This window comes from Suricata suricatta, chromosome 9, assembly GCF_006229205.1.
Source record: "Suricata suricatta isolate VVHF042 chromosome 9, meerkat_22Aug2017_6uvM2_HiC, whole genome shotgun sequence".
Lineage (NCBI taxonomy): Eukaryota > Metazoa > Chordata > Mammalia > Carnivora > Herpestidae > Suricata > Suricata suricatta.
In genome coordinates, this window is record NC_043708.1 from 80,576,002 (window position 1) to 80,599,203 (window position 23,202).

The window sequence follows — 23,202 nt, forward strand, 5'->3', positions numbered from 1 at the left end:
TTTAAGAACTTTGACAGCAAGCCTGAAAACCCACTGCTCCATAGATAAAGCTTTGTCTCTGGAATTCCACTCCGAAAAGAGAGAGGAGAATCTGAGGAAGTTCCGTTAATGTTTATTCTTGAGAAAGAGAGCATAAGCAGGGCAGGGGTAGACAGAGACAGAGACACAGAATCCGAAGCAGGCTGACAGCTCAGAGCCTGACACGGCTCGAACTCACAAACCGTGAGATCATGACCTTAGCTGAAGTCAGATGCTTAACCTACTGAGCCACCCAGGTGCCCCAGGATCTGTGATGTCTTAGTTTTTTCTTTGCCTGCGCATACAACCACAAAGTGGGCATCTTTCCATTTCCCTTGTGTTTTATGCTTGTTTTCGTCTTTGGAGAAGGAAGCCTGTCTTTTGGCAGAAGCTTCAAATTGTTATTTCTTGTCTTTACTGAGGCAGAAGCAGCATAACAATGCACCTGGCAGGGGAAACAGCTGAAAAGACAGGATTTTTACTTTTGTTTGAAAAGAGACCAGGGAATATTGAGCGCCTCACCAGTCACAAAGTATGCGTCCACTCATCTTCCACCGCAGTTAGAGCCCTCATCTGCCTGTGCTGGTTGAGTAGGAAACCTTCCACCCAAGTCAAAGTGCTCTGATGCCAAATCCGAATCTGGAATTAAAAAGACTTCCTATACCAGTAGGACTTTAGACTGTTAGTTGAGCTATTACCTCAAGGTAGATAAGAAAGCCTTCCAGATGGTTCACACAAGCCTCTTTGAAATGACTCTTGTTGATGTGTTTAAACTAAAGTTTTTAAGCAAAAACACCAAAGAAAGACTGCTTTTGTGTTGTATCGGAAAAGGTGGAGTTCTTCCTCCCAACTGCACCAGCTCTTTAAGTAGAAGTGATCCCATTCAGAAGATTACAGGGTTGTTGTTGTTTTTAGTTTATATACTCATTTTGAGAGAGAGAGCACACATGCAGGTGTGAGAGAAGGGAGAGAGAATTTCCAGCAGGCTCCCCACTGCCAGTGCTGAGCTGGATACAGGGCTCCATCTCTGGAACCGTGAGATCATGATCTGAGCCAAAATCTAGAAGTGGAGTCTCAAGTGACTGAGCCACCCAGGCACCCCTGCACCAGCTATTTCTAACGTGCCAAAATTTGCTTCCAGTCTGGCTCCTAAAATAGACCTCCCTAGTGAGGAAGATGTATTTAAATTTTTTTTTAAAGTTTACTTATTTACTTTAAGAGAGAGAGCAGGGAAGGGGCAGAGAGAGAGGAAGAGAGAGAGTCCCAAGCCCTGTAGTGGGGCTCAATCCCACAAACCCATGAGATCATGACCTGAGCTAAAATCAAAGAGCCAGACGCTTAGCCAACTAAGCCACCCAGGTGCCTCTAAAAAATTTTTTTTTCTTGGGGCGCCTGGGTGGCTCAGTCGGTTAAGCAGCCGGCTTTGGCTCAGGTCATGATCTCACGGTTCGTGGGTTCGAGCCCCGCGTCAGGCTTGAGACCCACGTCGGGTTCTGTTCTGACAGCTAGCTCAGAGCCTGGAGCTTGCTTCAGATTCTGTGTCTCCCTCTCTCTCTGACTCTCCCCTGCTCACACTGTCTGTCTCTGTCTCTCAAAAATAAACAAAAGACATAAAAAAATTAAAAAAAATTTTTTTTTCTCAATATGGTAACTTTGACCTTAAAGAGGTCTTTCATTCCACCCAAAGACGCAAGAAACCATGAATATTTAATAGGATAAAGGTGGCATTTCAAATTAGTATGAGAAAAGGTGGGGTATTCAGTAACTAGTGTTGAAACAGTGGATTCGAGTTTGAACTCTATCACCGGTGCCACCACTAGTTCATACCTCTGTTCAAATTAGACAAAGACCCCTTCCTCTAGTGGATTCTGTACTTCCAGTGCACTGTAGCTTTACCAGATTTCCACCCGCACTTAAAAAAATACTACAAACTGAAACTAGGAAAAGTTTCTCGCAGTATAAGTTTGCATCATCTTTCACTTGTGTTATCTCAAGGTCTCATAACTGACCTCTGTGCTTCTGCACCCGCTCCAGAACCCTTATCACAGCCTGTGAGACCCTACCAATGTGACCCCACCAGCCCCTGACGCTCATTTTCCTCACACTCTCCTCTATGGCCTGTCCACCTCCTTGCTGCTCCCTAACCATGCAAGCCAGTTTCTCTCCTTACGGCCTTTTGGCTTACCATTTCTCCTGCCTCCATCTTCACATGGATTCTTCCCTTACTTCCCTTTAGGTGTCCTCTCAAATCTCCACCTTGGCACAGAGTCGTCCCTGGCCATCCTATAAGCACGTACCACACACTGCTGCTACTTTCGGTCCCTCTTTGCCTTGCTTTGTTGTTTCCAAAGCGCGTATCACAACCGTTGTTTGTGCATGCGTGTGTAAATTTTTTCTTCTGTATCCCGCTACCAGAATTTAACTTTCTTAAGGGCGAGGATTTACTTGTTTCCCATTTTAACCCAATGCCTGAATGAATAAAATATGACAAAGCACTATTTAACCCTAAAGTACAAAGAAGCTCTTTACAAAATTTTAAAAACCAGTAGAAATAGACAAAGAACATGAACAGTCCACTAAAAAGCATTTTAATGGCCAACTTACCTGAGATGTTCACACTTCATTCTGAATTAAATAAAATGCAAAATAAACCTGAGATTTTTATCATTCACATAAAAATTGTTGAAAATTGTGTTGTGAGTATGAGGGGAAGCAGGTACTCCTATTATTTATATTGTTAGTTGGAGTACAAATTATATGTTATTAGAAGGTGATTTGGCAATATTTGTTAAATTTAAATATCCCTCCAGCTGAGAAAATTTTCTAAGAATTTATCTTAAGGAAACATTGGCACAGGTACTCAAAGATAAAGCACTGTTTATACTGTTGTCTTCCCTGCTTCCAAGGCTCATTAGTCCCGAAAGGATGATCAATATGACAGCCCTCAGGAAAATATGAATCCTGGAACCAATGCAGAGGTGACATCAGACCCTTTTTGTAGATTTTAGGAGGGCCTTGGCATTGGTGCTGAAAGCCAGTCTTCTACTTTGGCATGAGCACATAAGGATGGCAGAAACCTGCATTAGGCTTTGAGAGATTAATTCCAGACATTTTCAGCATAGGTTAAAAAAAAAAAGAAAGAAACAGAAGGGAAAAAAATTATAACCTTTGGGGAGAAGAATGAAGGCTTTTACTTTTCAATGCATTTCTAAACATTTTGAATTTTCTGACCATGTACATGTATTACTTTTTTCTTTTTTGTCTGTTGTCTAAGAAATTATGGGCCATGGTTTTGTGATCCTTTCCCTTCTTTTATTAAAAAATAAAAAGGCTAATAAGTGTTAGGTTTTTTTTTTTAAATGGGAAATTTGGAGAGTTTATCATCCAAATATCAAAGTGAGATTAATTTGGAATTAAAATGTGAGAGTGAAAATAATTATATATATATTTTTTATTATCATTTGAGAGAGAGAGCGTGCATACACAAGCAGAGGAGAAAGGCAGAGGGAGAGAGAGAGAGAATCTTAAGCAGGCTGCATGCTCAGCACAGGGCCTGACACGGGACTCAATCTCATGACCCTGGGATCACATGACCCTGAGCTGAAATCTAGATCGGCTACTCAACCGACTGAGCCGCCTAGGCACCCCTACAGTGAAAATAATTGTAAATCATTAAAGATAATATATCTAAACTTCTATTTTCAGTATGCTAGGAATTGATATATATTCAAATATTTTATAATTTTTAATTCGATATGTTTCCCATGTTTACCATCTTCCTTATAATTTCCTACATCTGTGAACGAGGAATTGAATTACATAAAACTTGACCTTTTACAAAACAAAAATCATTTTATGACTTTCATCTAAACACTTGAGCTTCTACAAACTTGACGTTGTATGATTATGAAAGGAAGAGAAGTTAGGCTGAACTGAACTTCTATAGACCTGTACCTCTTTTTTATCAAAGAACACCACTGCCAATAATCTTGTTCTGTAGAGGCTCCTGTGGCCGACTTTGAACTGCTGAGCGTATTGTCCCAGAAGTTCACATTGGCCTCTCCACAGAAAAGGGGTGTTTCCCCAAACTGCAAGTTTTTGAACTCCTTGTGAACAAAGGACTTTGTGTCTACTAATTTTATATACCAGATATTAGCACATGGTTGTCAAAAATAAGTCATGAATTAAAATGTTGGGAAAGAGCAGCTACGAGTTAAAAAACTAGTTAAACTTGAGCATTGTGAAAGGGGATAAAATTTATCGTAGGTTCTAGACATGCGTGGAACCATAATCTCACTTTCTAGTGTGTCACCTAATGTACGTTTCTGTAACCTTCTGTTGTCATTGACGGCTGACCTTACATTGTGTGACACTTCATTGTCCTCTTTACTCCTTTCACAATTAAATTTCACAGGTGTATTTATTCCATTGGAATGTGTACTTTATTTCCCACATGTGCTTAGTCCAGCCTCACGTTCATTTGAAACATTATGTGAATCAACATATGCTGCGGTTTCAAAGTAGTTTAATCTTTCCTGGTCATGTGATATGTTTTTATTTAATTGCTTAGTCCTGCAATTAGCAAAGCAAGGATGACATTTCATAAAAACCAAATGCCCATTGAAATCTGTGAACTAAAAGATGAATATACATTGCTTTGTTTGCTTTTGCATTTTTCAAACAAAATTGAAAAATCCAGTAATGCTAGAATAAAGTAATAAAAACATTGAAAAGGTGACACATGGACTTTCGATGAGATTGACTCATTCAAGGAAACGAGCTAAGGATAAGTATGTGTGTGGTACAGTGAGTCAAGGAGTCCCAGCAAACCGAGGGGGTCAGGCGGGCAGAAATAGATCTGGGCAGAGCAGGTGAAAGTTAACTAGCATTGCGGGGAGAGACCTTCCACACACCGACTGCACCCCATCACCGAACAGATAGAGAAGCCGCTCCATGTGCTCAGCACCTTGCCCAGTCACTGCCAGTATCTTAGCATATGGACCAACGGTTGAGGTGCCATGGTATAGGCCACTAGGGGCCGCCAGTGGCTCCTGCCTGCACCGTACCCTGACGCATGCCCTGCCTCACCTGTCTCACTCAGATAAGCTCTTTGGGGCAAGATCTGTATACTTTAGTTTTAACTTGCATGCAGTGCACACATTACAAGGGGTCAACTGCACAGGCTCGGGCTCTGCTAGTACCTCCTCAGGACTGAGGTGGCTCCCTGCCTGTAGTCACAAATCAAACACTAGCATGGTGGTTAGAAATGCAGCCTCTAGAGCCAGAATGCCTACGCTTGAATCCTGGCTGTCTGCGTTGAACAAGTTACTTACCTCCTCTGAGTTAGTGTTCTCTGTAAAATGAGGACAGCCTGAGTGTCCTCTTATCGAGTATTGCAAATTAAAGTTTTTAGTACGCATAACTTGTCGATGCTTGTATTGCTTTAGTTCTAATGTTGCTTGAGCAGTCTAAAGTTCTCTGGCATCCTCTCAAGTAGATTGGGATCACAGCCAGATGGTTGGAGCTTTACGGTATTAAAAGTCAATTTATAGGATAGCGTGTAGCCAAATCTGTAGTAAGGTAAAGGTAGGTGAAAGAAGCGTGGTGCCTGTCATCTAAAGACCAGGGGAAAGGAGTTGTTTCTGTTGGATGTGACCTTCAGGGAACCAAATCTTTGTCCTTAAGACAGTCTGAAGATCAACCAAGTACCAAGCTATCAGGAAGGTCTGTCTGGTCCCCAGTCTTCAGTCCACAAGGTCATTGCAGTCTGGAGGGTGTCCCCTCAGCTTACAGTTCTCTGCTGTTTCTGTGCTGTGTTCAAAGCACAGAATCCTGAAAAGCCTGCCTCTGGTCAGTTTGCTCTGAGGCCTCAGGCAGTGTTGCCACCCTCGGTGGTGGGAAGCAGAACACAGATTTCTTTCCCTCTAGCTGCTGACAGATGCCCCTCACTCTTGTCTCTGGCCAGGGGAAAGACTGTCCATCTTCAGGAGCAGGGCCCACTTAAGGCCAAGACGTTTGGTCTCTTTCTGACCTTCCTCCTGCTAGAGTTTAGGCTTTTGGAATGATTTCTATTTTATGCTCTGCTGTCTCCCTCTCCTGTGCCAGTGAGCAAAAGATGACCACTTGCTTAATAAGAAAAAGAAAAGGGGGAACATAGGGAGTCCTATAAACTCAATTCAGGAATTAGAAAACCTGGGCTCAAACCCTAGGTCTGTCCCTTGCCAGCTCCTTGATCCGGGCAGGTCAATCTGCCATCTAGAAACTGGTGCTGATGGCTCCTACCCCAAGGGCCGTTGTGAGAATTAAAACCCAAGATGTGGTTGCTAAAGATGAACGTTGCTTGACTCATAGCAAGCAGCAGATTCCTCTGTGCCCCCAGCAGGAGCCCAGAGCTGGGTGCGCAGGAGGCAGTTGGAGCTGGTGTGATCCATCATGGCACCTAAGCCACGATGGAGCCTGGAGGCACCTGACATTATTCACTCAGGCCTCCAGCCGCAACCTGCTGACGCCTGTTCTGCTCTTTGTTGAAACGTGTTCGTTTGCCCCTCCAGGGTGGCAAACAATCTCTTGGAATGTGTCAAAGAAGATGAGCCAAGAAATATTTATTACGCTCTACTGGTGTATTATGTGTACGCTGGTGTACGCTCTTCTGTATTAATGATGGGCACCACGAAGGGCATAAAGGGAATGGAAGGATGCTTACTCCCTTCAGGGAGTTTATAATTTAGTTAGAGAAACATTATATCACAGGTTAAAAGCCAAGAGATACACAGATAAGTCAAAGGACATCTCAAGGTAAGCAAGCAAGGGTCAAAGGAGTAGAGAATGTGTGTTTTAAGACACTCAGAGGACGTGAGGGCCAGCCTAGGGGTGGAGGGGGGTCTTGGCATGGCAGGGGTTGGACCCAGTTTGTATCCGGTAGTTTTCAGCTACAAAATTCACAAAGAATGCAAAATTTCATAAGGGGTGAGAATATCTGTTCGCTCCCATAATAACAAGCACTGGTGCCCGGCAACTCGTAGACGACCCAAGTTTCTATTCTGCCATCTCCAGCACATTGGCTTTTGTCCTCAGGCTGGTCACCCTGTGGAACCCAGTTGGCTACCACAGTTCCAAGATCAACAACTTGGACCAGCACAGGAAAACTTTGCCCCAAAACCCTCCCAGCAAACCTCCCTTCTTGTTGGGGCGTACCTGGGCCTACACGAATCCCTAGCAAAAGGAAGACTGGTTCAAACTAGTCAAGATTCACTCCTGAGGCTGGAGCTGGGAAGGGGCCCTTCCCTGAGCACACGGGTATAAAAGTGTACATCCATATGAATTTGGTTTCTTCCAGCAAGTAAAATGGGGGATGGGTTAGAGAGGCTAAATAGTGTCTGCCACATGGGGGCTGTTGGGAAGAAAAAAGGAAGCAAGCATTTGGTAGCTCTGAAACAGAGTGCCTGGGTTCAAAGCCCTGCTCTGTCACTTAGTGACCTGAGCAAGTAAGTTAAATTCAGGAGGCCTCAGTTCTCTTATCTCTGAAATGGGATGATGGTTCCTACCTAGATTGTAAACTTCGTGAGGACAGCGACTTGTCTTGTTCCCTGAGTTACCCTCAACACCTAGCACAGAGCTTTGCACCTAGCAGGTACTCAATAGATTTTTGGTGAATGGATTCACAAATTAGATTGTTGTGAGGGTGAGATGAGCTAATTCATGGCAAGGAAGGGTTTAGCAGAGTGCATAGACTATAGATTGTGCTCAAGAAAATTAACTTTTAGCCACGTTATAGAGACAACGGGAACCCTCCTCCATACCTGTCCTTTTGCTGCTTTGTGTCACCTGGGTGCCAGGTTTACCACTGAGCCTTTGCTCATGCAGAAGCTATGCTGTGTCATGAAGGCTCTGCTCCTGGTGGACAGGGGCTAGGATGACAAATGCCAGTCACATCTTCTGCTGGAGAGAGGATAACGCTTGTGAGTCTCATACTTGGGACTCTGCAGTTCATAGTTCTTATTGGTTTCTGAGCTGGCCTTCACACTGTTTTTAACTTCTCAGGGTCAATACCCTGAACCCCTCGCTGGGACCAGCTCAACTTACTTCAAAGACCCTGTGGCCAGAGGGAAGGGGCTCCTGTTTCACTCTGCCAAGGCTTTTCCTTTTGGTTCTGTCTCAAATGAAATCCCAGCCAGTTTCTGACGGAGGGGGGCCAGCGTCTCTCATAGAGGCTGCTCCCAGGAAAGGTGCATCCTGTTTCTCCCGAGGGAAACTCCTGCAGGACAACAGAGAGTCCCTAGCCAGGATCACTCCTCATCCTTTTGAGATCCTGATCTGTCCGTCCCTCTCTCATGTTCCCTAGAGCATTGTGACAGGCATAATGGCGAGATGGGAAGACCACACAATATGGTGCCCGCCTTCTGCCCTCTCAGGCCATCTGCTGACACTGGCCTCTTTTCTGGGTCCATCTCCCCCCTGGCCATGCCCCTGTCACCATCTCTTGACTCCCCTAGTTGACCCAGAGGCTGGGGCACTGTAGAGATGGAAGCACGGGGAATGCTAAACCAGTTAGTTTCTCAGGGAGTCCTCCCGGTCTTCCCTCAAACTGCACTATGGTCCCTTGGTCTCTCCCCACTCCCCTGCCCATGGGCATCTGGGTGGGCTCTGCAGCCCAGACTGGGCTATTGGAGGGCCTCATCATTTCCTCTTCACTTTTAGGCAGCACTGAACCAGCGGGTCGGTGGCCAGGCAGCAAGGCTGTCAGCCTGCAGCAACAGTGACACCACTTGGGCTTTTGCCGTTTGCTTCTGTTGAGGAAAAGAGTTCCTAGAGATATTCCCTAATCTGCAGCCCAGCAGGCATTCCTACCCCCTGGAGCATAGTGGAGAAAATTCCCCTGCCAGTGATCCTCCACACACCGTCCCAGCCCCCAGGGCACCTCATTTCCCTGGGCTCCCCGCCCCCCACCACACACATACACACACACACACACAACACACAGAATGGACGGGGGAGCAGGGCCGGAGGAGTAGGCACAAAAGGGACCCAGAGCATCCCTACCTGACAAAGCCCTAAAGCTTCTTTCCCACTGAGGACTCCCAGGACTTGACCTGGTCATCCTCCCCTTTGCTACCCACACTTCGGAGGACGGGCAGGTCCAATGCAGGACCATTTGGGGAAATCTTTTGCAGGTGGGCCTCTGCCTCTGGTCTGGTTCTCTTGGAGGCCCCAGGCTTAGGGGCACCGCTAAGGCGGTGCCAACCCTGGAGTGCGGGGCACACAGGCCTCCGGTGACACTTGCTCATTACTGCAAGCCCTTCCTTTCCCGGTAGGGGCTGGAAGTGGGAAGAATCTGTCCCTCCCTTCCTGGCCCTACAGTAGAGGTCTTGACAAGTGTAGGCAGGTGGAGACAGGCCCGCACAGCCATCAGGAAGGTCTTCGTAAAGCGCCCTGTATACACGCAGCACGAAGGGGAGGCGGGAAGCGTGGGGAAGAACCTAAGTATCTAGAAAAACTTGTCTGTAAAAAGGAATACTTACCACACACAAGAGCCTGAGGATTGGTTTCTGAAAATGTTTATTCTTTGAGAAACCTAGGACGCATTCCTTCATAAAACGTTAGGACTTGGCTGTTACGTGGCCTTTCCGAGCACGCCCCCAGCGACTGGCGCAAACCAAGCAGTCAGCGGGACACTGCCGATGTAGGCAGTCATTCCAGCTGAACCGGGCGGAACCTGAACAGTGCAGTTGAGGCAAGTTATTTTTGAGGCTGTAAGGATGTCTCCACTTTCAAGAACAAAAGAATAAAGGGAAAACCGTTTCTTGAGAAACTGGAAGACCATCGTCTCGGCAGATCCACATGGGCCACAGCGCTCAGGGAGCCAAGATTCAAAGGCAGGAACGCCCATAGTGACAGCACCGGCCTCGGCCTCTGAACTACAGATACGTCACACACTCAGAGCTTGAGCTAGAACGGGCCTGTGTGGGCAGCGAAGGGAACAATCTGGGCCTGTGAGGCGGGGAAGCGGAGTTCCAGTCCTGACTCTGCCTTTCATTGCCCCTGTGGCTTTGCTGAGTCACTCTCCGGGCTGCTGTCTTCACACCTGTAGAAGGGCGCGGCGGGGTAGGGGTGGGGGTGGGCAGGGCTGGTGAGCCTAGAGTCCCTTTCAGCTCCATGATTCACTGTGTTCTAAGTAAGGATGGCTGGAGCACAGAGCCTCTTCAGATTCATTCATTCATTCAATGAAGTTTACAGAAGCATTTATCATGTGCCAAGCACCACGCTGGGTTTCCTGCCCCAGAGAGCTCACAGCTCGCTGGAACCAGCAGAGAGGCGGCCCTGCAGGGATAAAGAAGGGCACAGGGAGTGTACCCACTGGCCCAGGAACAACTGGGCATCCGCCCACCCATCCCCCGCAACAAGCAGTCCAGGTCTGCAGGGTTTCTTCCAATGGCTGGCACGTCCCCCCTTCCCCTTCGACAACCTACCTAAGCGATGGATCTCAGTTTGCAGATCGTCTCACCAAATCAAACTCCTGCAATATGATAGAGTAGAGGAACAGGTCTCAGTTGGTGCACACCATCAGTTTTCAGAAGTCTAGGGACAGGAAGAATCAAGCAATAAACAGTTACTAATTATCACGCTCAGGAATCGAAAATGAATAGAAAAAATAGCAAAGGTGCTGCTTCGAACATCCCCTGGGTTTTGGCCTCCGGCATCCATTCCCCTTTACTTCAGTAATAGCACCCTAGTTTTCAGCCCCGCATCATGTGTGGTGGTAACCGAAGCACCATGCCCAGCATCCCCTCTCCTCTGCACATGCCCTGAGCCTGCCAACTAGGTACAGAGTTATGCCAGGTGGAGCATGTGGTCGAGGAACCTTCCATCAGGTACAGGAGAGTATGGAGGCTACAGAGTGAGTCCTGACTCCTCGGCACTGGCTTCTGCCCTGGACTTGATTCTCCAGGCTTGTCATCAGTGCTGGGGGTTAGTTACCCGATAGCCATCAAAAAATTCCTTTCCTGCTCAAGATGGACCATGGCTGGTAGTTGGAGGACCTAAGTAATCAAAAATTTTATGCTTGATGCCATGAGGTCCAATACAGTGCAGTTCAATCAACATGTCTATGTGTTCAGCTTGAGACCTTAACCCAGAAGGTGACTGGGGGTGGGTCATGGTTTTTTAAGATTAACCCACCACCACTTGGTAGGTGGTTAAGGATGAGCAACAAAAAACATAGTCATGAAAGTGGAGAAAAAGATTAATGTTTATGAGCAGTCCCTATGCCAGGAGCTTTGTTCATTAATTCCCACAACCCTATAAGGCAGGTGAAATCATCCCCATTTTATGAATGAAGAAATTGAGTTCAGCTGGTTAAATAACATGCCAAAAAGGTCACTCGACTGATGAACAGCAGAGCTGGGAGGTGACCTCAGGACTGTGAAAACCCAGAAATTGGGCTTTTAACCAGACACCACATTGCTTCACTATCAAAGATGTATGAAAGAGTTCTCCATAATAATATAAGCATCCTGGTGCCACCTTGGATCTAAGGCGCTAGTGGTGAAAAGAGCCAAGGAGAGCATCTCCTTCTGACTGTCAGCAACAGTGGTGCCTGGAGTAGGAGCTGGCTATCCGGGGTGGTGCCTGTAGCAGAGCAGCCAGACATAGGCTCCTGGGGAACATGTCCAGGTTGATGTTCAAAGCCACAGAGATGGTGTTTCAGCAAGTGTGGTTAGAATGGAGCAGGGGCCAAGACAGAAGGGCCGGGCTCCACCTGGTATGCTCAGGGGTGCTGGCTGCAGGCACCCAGAGGAGCTCAGGCTGCCTACATGCACATGACTCTGTTCCTCAAGGGTCCAGCTGAGCAGCTGCCTTCTGGCCCCTGCCAGCCCAGGAAGCTGGCACCCACCCTGCCCAACACCCACCCACTGTATGCCGCTCTCCCTGCCCTTCACTGCAAAACCCACCAAGACCCTGAAAGGGGATTTCAGCCCAGCTGTGGCCAGGGTGGGCCAGTTCTGTGGTGTGGGGAGCCTGGGTGGGAGGGTCTGGCTTCTGCGGGGCTCGGGGAAGCTTCCACTGAGCCTGGCTGGCAGCCCTTCCTTTCCCTCCCCCTCAGTAAAGGAAGGCAGGGAAAAACGTGTTATTATAAATAGCTCCAGCCCCAGCTGATTTGTAAATTCAGTGGGTTTTTTGTGTCAATGACATCACCCTCCTCCCCATAGCAACCCCCGACGATATCAAAATTGCCAAGCAACGTTGGAGCAGCTCAGCGCCCCAAACGAGCAGGTCGCTGCCTGAGGATTTAATGGAGAAATCCCAAAGTGAGCCTGGGTGCGTGGTGGAGGAGGGGCGTGCTGCGGCTGGGAAGGAGGCCGGAGCTCACCGCCGCCTGCGCAGCCTGCCAGGCAGCCTGGGGCCAGCTGGCGCCCTTCGGCCAAGGCCACGCTCCCTTTGACAGCCCTGCTGTCGACAGCAGATGGGGGAGGGCACTGCTCCCTGGCTGATGTGCCAGGAGCTGGAAGCAGCCATCCAGGTGACTAAGCCGGCCCACTGGCACTGAATCACCTGCTGGCCCAGAGATTTCTTCCTTCCCTTTTGCATCTGATTATTTTGGGAGCTGGAAACTTGGAGCTGCACCTGAGTCCCGCCCCTTCTAGTTCTCCCCTCTCCACCTTGGGCTGCAAGGAAGATGGGACCTATCAGGAGCCTGCTGCCACCCCCCAAGGACACAGAAGATGCTGTGGGGGCCCGAGGTTCCAGGAGAGAGATGCTGGCCGGCAAAGTGCAATAGCAGATATGGTGATCGGGCTGCTGTGTGCTCTGGATGTGTCAGGAGAGAAGGGGAGGCTGGTCCATGCTAACTGGAGTCCTCCTGGGCTGGCTTTGAACTCACCGCCCACAGGATATTGCTGTACATGAGTGGCTTCTAGGGTCAGAGTGGCATTTGGAGAGCAAGGCTGGATTGGCTTAGGCTGTCCAGGGCAGGTAGGTGGCTCTGTGCTGGGTGTGGCCCCACGTGTGTGTGTATGTGAGAGAGAGAGAGCATGTGTGTCCGTCGTCCCCCTGCTGGGGACGGAAAGCAGGACTTGGCAGCAGTTCATCCTGATACTGGGTCCACCCAGGCCCTGAGACAGGTGCTGTGGAAAAGGGACACCAAGCGCCTGGCCCTACCCAGGATGAGGAGCAGCTCCAGCTCAGACAGACCCAGGCCCGTGTGCATCCACAGGACAGAGACACGGGAGACTTCAAGATAGGGGATGACCCAGAGGGGTAGCCCAAGGATGGAAGCCAACCTGCCAGGGGGCCAGACAGTGCCCCAGCTGCCCCCTCTTGTGACAGCCCTGGGTTCTCAGGAAACGGCCCCCTATCAAAGAATTCTGTCACTTGGCCACACAGCGCACCTATGTGCGTCCTCTGCTGAGCCCACAGGGACTGGCCAGGACGTGGCTTCCCCATACTCAGGACCCAGCGGGGGGCCACCTGCCGCCCAGGCCAGACCCTGGAGCCATTGGCCCCCACGGAGCATGCTCCAGTGTGTCAGGCAGAGGGGCGTGGGCCACCTCCCCCCGCCTCCCCCAGACAGCTGGCAGCCTCACGGGCACACCGGTGAGTAAGCTGCCAGAGGGAGGAGGCTGGGTGCCCACAGAGGCAGGACGACACCATCCAGGAGCCTTCAGGAGAAGCAGCTGGGTGAGAAAAGCACTGAGGTTTTCTTCTTTTCCTTTTTCTCTTTTTTTTGCCTGAAGGGAGTGCCGCTTCCTGGGCTCCAGACAAGCACCAGCCTGCAGTGAGGAGCTTGAGGCCCAGCGGCCCTGAGGAGCGGCTACGGTAAGGTCCCTGCTGCCGCTGTGGGTTCGGGCTTGCCAGGGCGGGGTCGGGGTGCCCAAGTGTCCAGGCTGCCCACCACCTGGGACAGGGGCGGCCACTGCCGGTTTTAGGATTGGTAGCCCTGTGCTGCACCGGACCTGCCGCTCCCTTTCCAGACTGATTTTGAAACAGCCGGGCGCAAGCTGATTTCTGGCTTCCCAGCCATAGGAAGAAATGCTTGTTTCTACTGTTTCTGCCTTTACCTCCCCCTCCGGCTGGGCCAAGCTGGTGTGGTGCCACCAGGCCACCCCTCAGGGTAAAAGGCTCCTTTTACCCCACCACCCCTGGACACTCCGCTCACCTATTCAGCCCACAAATATTTATGGAGTGTCGCTGGGACCCAGCTCCCAGTCACACCCTTCTGCAGAGCTTGACCCACCAGAGATTTGGACTTTAAAATGTGGAGTCAGGTCAGGTTCAGGGGGCTACCTGGCTGAGCACCATCCCTTCTCACAGGCCTCAGGCCCACCACCTCTGCCCCAGGGTTAATGATCTGGTTGGCTCCCGGGGCCAGGCCCCATGAGCTTGGGGTTTAAAGTACCAGGGCCCACCAAGAAGCAACACTAATATTGCATATGCAGCTTCTTCTTTCCCTGGTGTCACACACCACGGTTGGAGGGGCATGTTTGTGATCTTTCCCCAAGCTGGTTCTGGTGGGGCCCAGGTAGGGCCGCCCAACTCAGCCTTCACGGAAGCTCATCAGGCTCGGAATAAGGCCTTTGGGCCAAGCAAGGGGTCCCCTCTGCAGCTTAGGAGTGGCAAGCCTGGGAACCCCACTGACAAGGGGCATTTGAACTTAGGAGCAAAGCTTCTGGAAGCACCTGATCAGGGTGGAAAGCGTCGTGCACCCTGATAATGGCTGCAAGGTGGGAGCATGGGAGCCCCAACAAGACCAGTTCATGATGAGCTGGGCTCTCTGGGATGTGCCAGAGAGAGGGAAGGTGCAGGCGGATCTGAGGTCTCTGGCCACAGCAAAGCCCAAGGATGACCAGGAATGCACTCTATCCTAGGGGAGCACACAGGGCTAGAGTTGGGATGAACCCAGAAGTGTCTCCCATTCAACTGATCCTTAGCCCCGGCTCCAGTATGAAGAAAATGGCTCAGCTGTGGGGGTATTGCCTCCTTGCAAAAGATGAATCCAAGCCTAGGGGGTCTCTCCTGTGTGTGGAGCTGAGCACCAGCCAGTACCCAGAGGCTATGGAGTACCAAATAGCAGTCTAGCTGAGTGGTAGCTGGCTGGGCTAGGAGGGAGCAGAGGATAGAGGTGAGGGCATGGGGAGCAGGAGAGGAAAAGGCAGCCTGGGGTTTTAAGAGGGCTCAGGAAGGGCTCTGACTGGCTGGCTTTCTTATCCCTGCCCTCCTCTATGGGAAGGCTGGGCGGGGAGGAGGTGGAGACCTTGAGGGACTGTGTTCTGTACCCAAATAGTCTCAGAGATGCCTCTAACACAGTGTGTCCTGGGTGTAGAAGGCAGGGGAGATTCATGGGAAAGTGTCTTGTGGCCTGAAGCAGAGCCCTCCTTATAGGGGCCCTCCCCACCCTACGTGGGAAGGCCCAGGATTTGGGAGCAGTTCCTGACATGGGCAGTACTAGCAGACCTCATCAACAGCCATTCTGCAGCCTGCCCCCAAAAAGAGGTGGGCTAGCCAACAGGTTGGAATGGAGCATGGAAAACATTCGAAGCACAGAGAGCTCTCAACTTCCTGAAGCTCTGCTTCCAGAAGCAGACAGACTTGAGGCTGTCCCCTTCTGAGCTCTGCCTTGGGGCCCTCTTGGGGCTAAGGTGAGATGCATGAGATGTGAGTGAAGGGGAATTTGCCTTTTCTGGGCAAGATGTGGGCTCCAGGCAACACTTGGTGATGGTGCTTGGCACCTGGGTCTGGCTCACTCGCTTGCAGACAGGGAGCAGGACTGCCTCACTACAAAACACCATGGGTGGTAGGGACAGGGTGTAGGGGAAAGTGGTGACAAATGAAGGACCAGGCGCTTGCCCTGGGGAGCTTACAGCTCTTCCACACTAGAGTGGAAAGGGCAGCTGAGCATGGAGGCCACCCCACCAGAACCCAGCTGGGCTACAGACCTGGGATCAGCAACAGGGTGGTGGCATCCTCTTGCCCACCTGGGCCCCAGGCTCATGGCTGAAGTGGTCAGCAGTGATCTATCTGATCCAGACATTTATATATTTAGACCATTCCTGGGAGATGGCTCTTAAAGTAGAACTTAACAAAGATGGACAAAGACAGATTAGTTGAGAGAGTAAAGCAAAGGAAGAAGCCGCTTGAACAGCAATGGGCAGATAAGGCATGCTCAGGGAGGTCTGCAAGAGCAAAAAGAGGGACAAGGCTGGAAAGAAATGTGGTCCCAGCTCCAGTTTTTCCCAAATAGCAAATCGTCTGCCACTGTGTTTCTCTGAGAAATGACTGGAGTCTGATATTCAAGGAACCTTGAGTTTTCTTCACCATCTAAGATCTAGTTTCAGCTCTTGAGGACTTAAATCGGGCTGTAGACAGTGAAGGAATCAAGAGGCCTGGTCCCACTGCTCTTTGCGCCTGAAATTTTGTCACGTGGTAGCCACAATTCCAGAATTCCTGAAGCACAAACCCAGAGGGGCTTCATGCAGGGGGCCAGAGCAGAGACTCTAGAGGACTTCTTCTTTTTTTTTTTTTTTAATGTTTATTTATCTCTGAAGGAGAGAGAGAGAGAGAGAGAGAGAGAGAGAGAGAGAGAGCGGGGGAGGGGCAGAGAGAGAGGGAGACACAGAATCTGAAGCAGATTCCAGGCTCTGAGCTGTCAGCACAGAGCCCAATGTGGGGCTCGAACCATGAACTTTGAGATCATGACCTGAGCCAAAGTTGGACGCTCAACCGACTGAGCCACCCAGGTGCCCCACTAGGGGACTTCTTGATCACTCTGGCAAATTACTCAGAAATGCCCAGCCAACATAAGGTTCAGACTCAGAGAATTGTTGCTTTTTCTGCTAAAGTTCTATGGATTTAGGAAAGTTAATCCCAGGTTCTTTTCACCTAAAGGAACAAGGTAAATCCAAAACATGACATACTTTCATACACTGGGGGTTCCCTTATAACTGCATGGAGCCACATCAGCCCCAGCCAAGGGGCATGCTGGCCAGAATTTTCTATAAAACCTCATTATAACATATCAGGCAGTGCAGAGACCCAGGTCTTTACAAAGGGAGGAGGATGACCTTTTTTGTACACCTGTGGGTTTTCTGTCCCACCTTTCCCCCCTCAAAGAGCTCCCTCAGTCAGCAAACGCTGGCATCTTTCTGCTTGGCTCTGGTTTGCCCAAGTGTCAAAGCACTCAGGCCCCTAGGCCTCTGGCTAACTAGCACTCAGGCTGCTTGGAACACGGAAAGGGGGCCTCTGGGCGCTCAGAGAAGCAGGACCAGAAAGGTCTGGTCAGCTAGTGAGTTGTTTGTGCAGCAGGGACCCAGCCCACTCCACCCCAGGGCAAATAGCAACCAGCCGGTCACCTTTACTCAAGGCCTCCTGCTGCCTGCATGTATGCCCCAGCACCTAAAGGCAACAGCAGCAGCAGCAGCAGCAGCAGCAGCAGCAGCAGCAGCAGCAGCGCAGAGTTAGAACTGGGAGGACTGGTTCTCTGGTGAGCTTCCTAGCCTGGAGCCTTAAGCCTCCATTTTCTTTCTTTCAGCTTCAAATGAGCAATTGCACAGGAAGGCGCAGAGGGCAGAAGGAGTTAGGGGGCCATTTATTCCACAGCGTCACATGCATCCAGAGTGCAGTCTGGGGTCAGGGGGGTGAGGTGCAGAGGAGGAAAGGATTGCCCCCAAAAGGAGATGGCCACCTTAGATTGCCGTAGCACATTCAAGCCAAAAAGAGTCCCTATGACTGTTTGATCAAGCCCCATAATATTATAGAGGGAGGCAGAGGCCCAGAGAAGGAAAGTAGGTCCCAAGATCACACAGCTACCTGGTGGCAGAGCCCTGGTTTCAGGCCTTGGGTCCCCACCTCCCAGGCCAGGACTCTCTCACTGCCCAGACTGCCTTTCTATTGCCAGGGACATCAAAGGTGACCCTGCAGACAAGAGCAGACAAAAGCTGCAGGGGCTTGAGGAGATAGCCTGACCCTAAACACTAGGAGGCCAGCCTGGTCCTGATGTCCCACTGTGTTGGGCTGGCCCTACACACACACACACACACACACACACACACACACACACACACCCACCCACCCACTGGCTGCCTATTCAACAGGCAGCCCAGTTTAGCCCCTGCTCATTCATCAGCCCTCCCCCAGGAGAGGCTTTGCCCCTCCCCCCTCCCCAGCACGGCTCCCTCCTGGACACTCTCTGATAAACAGATCCAGCTAATCATAAATGGACTGACTCAAGTTCCCCTTGTCCCAGGAAGCATTTTACATTTTAACCATAAGGCTGGCAGCGTCTTAAGCCAAAGAAGACAGGAGTGATGAATGTGTCTAGGAATGAGAGCTTCTGCGGCAGAAGTCAGGGGAAGGACATAGGAGACCCTTTATTTCCGGTGATCTTTTCACCAGGATATCCTATGACCAGAGGCAGGAAATTAAATGTCCATTGGCCACCATCGAGATCAGATCCCAGAAGCAAGAGGCCTGTTGCCTGTCATCTGTCACCCTGTTACCAGGCCAAAGCTGGACTTCTATTTTCCACTATATTGGGTCTTGCTGGAAGGTGGTGTGTCTGGGATCCAGAAAGGTGGAGAAAGTTGGGGGCGCATACCCTGGGGAGGGACAAAGCCAGGACTGGGGGCAAGAATGCAAGGTCAGGAGGGAGCGTGCATGCAGAGCCCCTGTGGAGGAGAGGATGGTCAGACAGGAGGAGCTGCCCCCACACAGTCCATCATCCTGGCAAAGGCTGTTATGGCAGCCACTAGGGAGGACGGACCAGTGCACACCAGGACCCTGCCATGTTAGTGTTCACATAAAGTTCCCACGGGCCACCATCCCTGCAGTAGTCAAGGTGTGGGACAGACACTAAGGAAGAGAAGATCCTGAGAAGGGACAGCAGTAGCTACCTGGGCCCCTCCAGGCCCCTCTAAACACAGGCCAGCCCAGCTAAGTGGCAGTTAGATAGGCCACCCCTGACCCAGGGCGGACGCAGAAGGCAGAGTTCTAAGAGCACCACAGCTGGATGGCAGGTGCTCCCAAGAGGTCACACGGCCCAGAATGTGTGCATTTAGAGCTCAGGTGTTATTCCCAGAGAGTTGTGGATGGGACTCGGGCAACCAACATCACGTTTCCTCAGACTCTTCCCTTCTGGGGCTCTGGTCTGTACCCTCACCGCTCAGGCACAAGCCTTCTGCTCCCCCTAACTCACCTGGCCTTCCTAAATGTCAGGCCCTGGGATCTAGGACATGGGTGCTAATCATGGCTCTGCTCCAGCCTCAGACCAGGGATGACTGCCACAGGCTCCGAAGAAAGAGGAAAGGACAATGAAGGGTTTCCATTCAAGCAGCTTCCAGCTGTTAGCTCTGCCAGCACAAATGCCAGGTGGAGAGCTGGACTGCCAGCAACAGAATTTGGATAGAACTTTGGAGCCCATTAAGAGCAAGGGCTGCAAAGTGATCATAGTGAGAAGATATTGAATGAATTCATCATGTCTCTAAAATGACTGTCCTTAGCATCGAGGTGGCTCTTTCTGTTTCCAGCCCTGCCCAGAGTAGCTCGTGCCCCGGTGTAAATGGAAAGAGAGCCGCAGCCTGCTGGGTCCCAGCTTCAGCCCCTTGAGATGGGTGGATGGTGGCCTCTGTATCTGGTGGCTTGTCCACATTACCAGGCCCCTCTGGAACTGCCAGGCAAGTTCAGCCTCCAGGGTCAGTTTGCATTTGGGGTGAACAGGCCTATGTACTCCCAGTGGTATAGGAAACCCAGTACAGATGCAGAATCTGAGAAAAAGGCAGACAAAGAGAGGCTGGAGGCCTCTGGGTGTGGTGGTTTCCCTCTGCTAAGGTTCAGGATAGCACAAGGGCACATCTCTCCAGCAGCTGGGCAGATAGGCTCTTCCCAAACACCTAACTGGGCCCACACAGTGCTGCCACCTAGGGCTAGGGTTTTCTCTCTGGGATCTGTAGTGGATACCCATATTGGGTTGCCGTAGTAGCAAGTTCTCCTGGAAGATCCCTGGGATTCTGCCCCTTTGGCACCAAAACGGGGCTCTCTTGCTCTCTGTGGCAGTGGGGTGCATACATGGAATGGGGGAGGAGAGGGTCTGACATGCTCCATTCAGCAGCTACAAGGGCCGTGGGTCAGCAACCTCTCACCCTGGCCAGGGGGTGCAGGTCCTCAGGACTCTGGTGCCCCAGTGCTCTGGACCTCATCATTCCATCACCTTCCCAAGAGAGAGGAACACTGTCTCCCCTACTCTGAGCATCAAGAAACTGACACTGAGGCATGCTGGAAGCCGAGAGGCAGAGGGCTCCAATCCTGCAAGAGCCCATGGTCTCTGCAGTGAGACTGTCCTTTTCTCCCGCCTAGCAGCCCCAAGGACTCTGTGATGTCGGCTCCCTCCATTCACATTCCCAGACCTTCCTTCAGGGCCTTCCTTCTGTGCCAGCCTGTTGCACCTGCCTCCTGGCCCCATCAGCAGAAACATGAGGGCAGTCCCATCCAGTGGGAGGCACTGGCCCAGACCATCCTGCAAGCAGGAAGGGGCAGGGGTCAGGCCCCCTGGAAGAGAGGGAGAGGAAGGGCTCTTTTCCCAAGTGTGCCTCTCTTCTAGGGCTGCGGACTGCAGGGCAAGTGCACAGCCACGCTTCCTGGAGCCTAGGCTCCAGGAGCTCCTTCAGCCAAATAGCAGCAGGCACACCTGCCCCTGCTGCCCCGGTGGGGCTGCACGTGGGCCTGATGTGCCAGGCCTTGTCCAGGTCTGCAAAGGACAGATGGCTTGACGTAAGGACTTCAGGCAGAGGGCTGATTTATGAAACGGGAAATCTAGCACCTTGCTCCCAGCAGAGGACTCAGTGACAAGGTGGGGGAAACGGAAGCCCCCTCTGCCCCACATGCCCAATGCCATATGGGGGTCCTCATGCTGATTGGGATGGGGCAGGGATATTTTCCACATACACTCCGTGTCACATGACTGGCCCTTTCTGGGTGGTGGTCAGGGTTGGCACAAGGAGGCAAACGTTCCCCCACCAACTGTGCACTGGCACTTGACCCCACATGATCAAGGCATATCAGACAGTCCTTGGAACTAGGGACCTCTGGGCAGCACAGATAAGAGAATGGGCCGGGGGCAGGTGCACTCGGGTTGAAATTTTGGCTTTACTGCTCAGTGACTACAAGACCTTGAGCTAGTTCCTTCACCACACTGAGCCTCTTTCCTTGTGCGTAAAGCGAGAATATAATAGTATAGTACTTCTGTGCCAGCCTGTTGTAAAGACTTGAGTGAGATGGTATGTGTGAATAGCTTAGCACGCGGCTGGTCCATTGGAAGCGTTCACTAATTGGCAGGCATTATTATTCCTATTATTAGAGGAGGGCAGAGTCACCCAGAGAAATGAGCCCTGGAAGGAATAAGTGAGCTTGTCAGCAATTCTTGATCCCCGGGAAGCTTCTCGAGTCACGGAGCAGAAAGGTACAGGGGAAGGATAATGTGTTTTTGTTTCTAAACCACAAGTCGATCTGTATCTTTCCTCTTTGGCCCTAACCTGGACTCGCAGCCCTAGCTGTAGGTGCTTAGATGTAACAACAGGCCCTAGCAGCCAAAGGCTGAGAGCTAGCTAGCCGGGAGGCACTCTGCCCAGCCCAGTGTGCCCACCCTGATGCCCTCTCAGACAGTAATGCTCGGCCAATGCCCCAGAGCTGGTGAGGCTCCAGCAGCATTGCCCACAGTGCAATGTCAGTTTTCAGTGTCCCCAGCCAGAGCTCCTGCCCGATTTGTAGAATGGCAGTGCATGGACATGCAGAAGGCTATGCCAGCCACCAGGGCTCTACGCTTAAGGGTGTGCCGGGTCCCTTTCCCTGTGCTCAGCACTGTAACCTGGGAACAGGGCCAGAGGGAGGCACATGGACGCTAAAGGAGACATACTCTGTCCCCTAGAGTGTTCCTGCCACCGCCTGGGCGTGGATCAGAAGAGGATGGGGTGGGGGTGGTACTCACTCAGGATCCATTCAGCACATACCAGGTGTCCCAATTTACAAATGGTCATTGAACCCAGTGCAGCAGACCTACCTGGAGATGTGACTGGAAGTGCAGAAACTTGGGGTTGGGATGGGCCCAAGAGGGCCCCTAGTCTTGGATGGGAACCTTTTCTCTAGCATATCTGACTGATAGTTATCTGGGTTCTTGCATACCTCCAGTGATGGGGCATTCATCGCCTCCCAGCTCAGTTATATTTGGTTGTCTCCACTCCTTTTAAGGCCCCCAACCCCATCTCTGCTCCCACAGGACACAAGGGTTTCCTAGACTCACTCCTACAGGGTGAGGATGGGACTTGACTAGTAGCCTTTTGCAACACCCAAGCTTGGATTCAAACCAAATCAAATACCAGTTCAAGTCTGATAATATTCTAATGCTCACACTTTATTGTAGTTCAGTAGCTTAAAAGCACTGCTTGGAGCTCTGGTTTGGGTATAGAAGTTCTTCGTATTAAAAGAAAAGAATTCATGCGTGCATCTGTGAGTCGGGGGAAAAATATTCAGGGTGTTGATTCTAGGTTCAACAACGCAGCGCAGTTCATTCTAGCTTAGTTCAAGGTTCATTTCAAATACTCAACAACCACCTCCCCGAACCCTCCCAACCAGCACCCCCTGCCTCCAGTAGCCAGCACCAGCCAGTGCTCCTCCATCGATAGGTCCTTAATCTGTGGGGAAAGCCAAAGTGTACCAGCTGCCCCTGCCCTGCCACATGGCCCCCAGCAGCCTGGGCTCAGCAGGCAGCTTCCTGGGGGGTGGGGGCCACAGGAAGTTGGCTCATGGGGTCAGGCCTCAGTGTTACCCTGTCAAAGGAAAGAGAAAGAATCCACTAGGGAAAGAGAGAGGAGGAGGGGAGACAGAGGGTAAGGAGAGGAGCAGAGTGCATGGAGGAGAGCAGTAGGGGTTCGAGCAGTGAGCACCCAGCTTCCACACCACTAACCCAGGGCTCCCAGCAACAACAGTCACCACCACCGTGCTTTCCGCTGGGGGTGGGAGGTGAGGGGCATAGTGTAGCCAGACAGAGGGAGGGTGTTTGGGGCTGGTGAGTTCCCACTAGCCACCTCAGCTCGGCTTGGCAGGAGCCTATAGTAAACCATGCACACCCAATAGAGCCCATGTGCAAATGCTGTATCTATAAATCGCACTGATGTAGCTAAAGAATCAGGGAACAAAAATGATGCA

General features: G+C 50.9%; 1 protein-coding gene across 1 annotated transcript in view; it reads left to right on the forward strand.

Moving 5' to 3' along the window:
* Positions 1-12,270: 12,270 nt before the first annotated feature.
* PAK6 (p21 (RAC1) activated kinase 6) overlaps positions 12,271-23,202 on the forward strand; it is a 37,472-nt gene continuing 26,540 nt past the window's right edge. The window contains exons 1-2 of the mRNA XM_029952153.1: positions 12,271-12,987; positions 13,749-13,830. The gene's annotated coding sequence lies outside the window, so the exon portion shown is untranslated. The remainder of the gene's footprint in view (positions 12,988-13,748; positions 13,831-23,202) is intronic.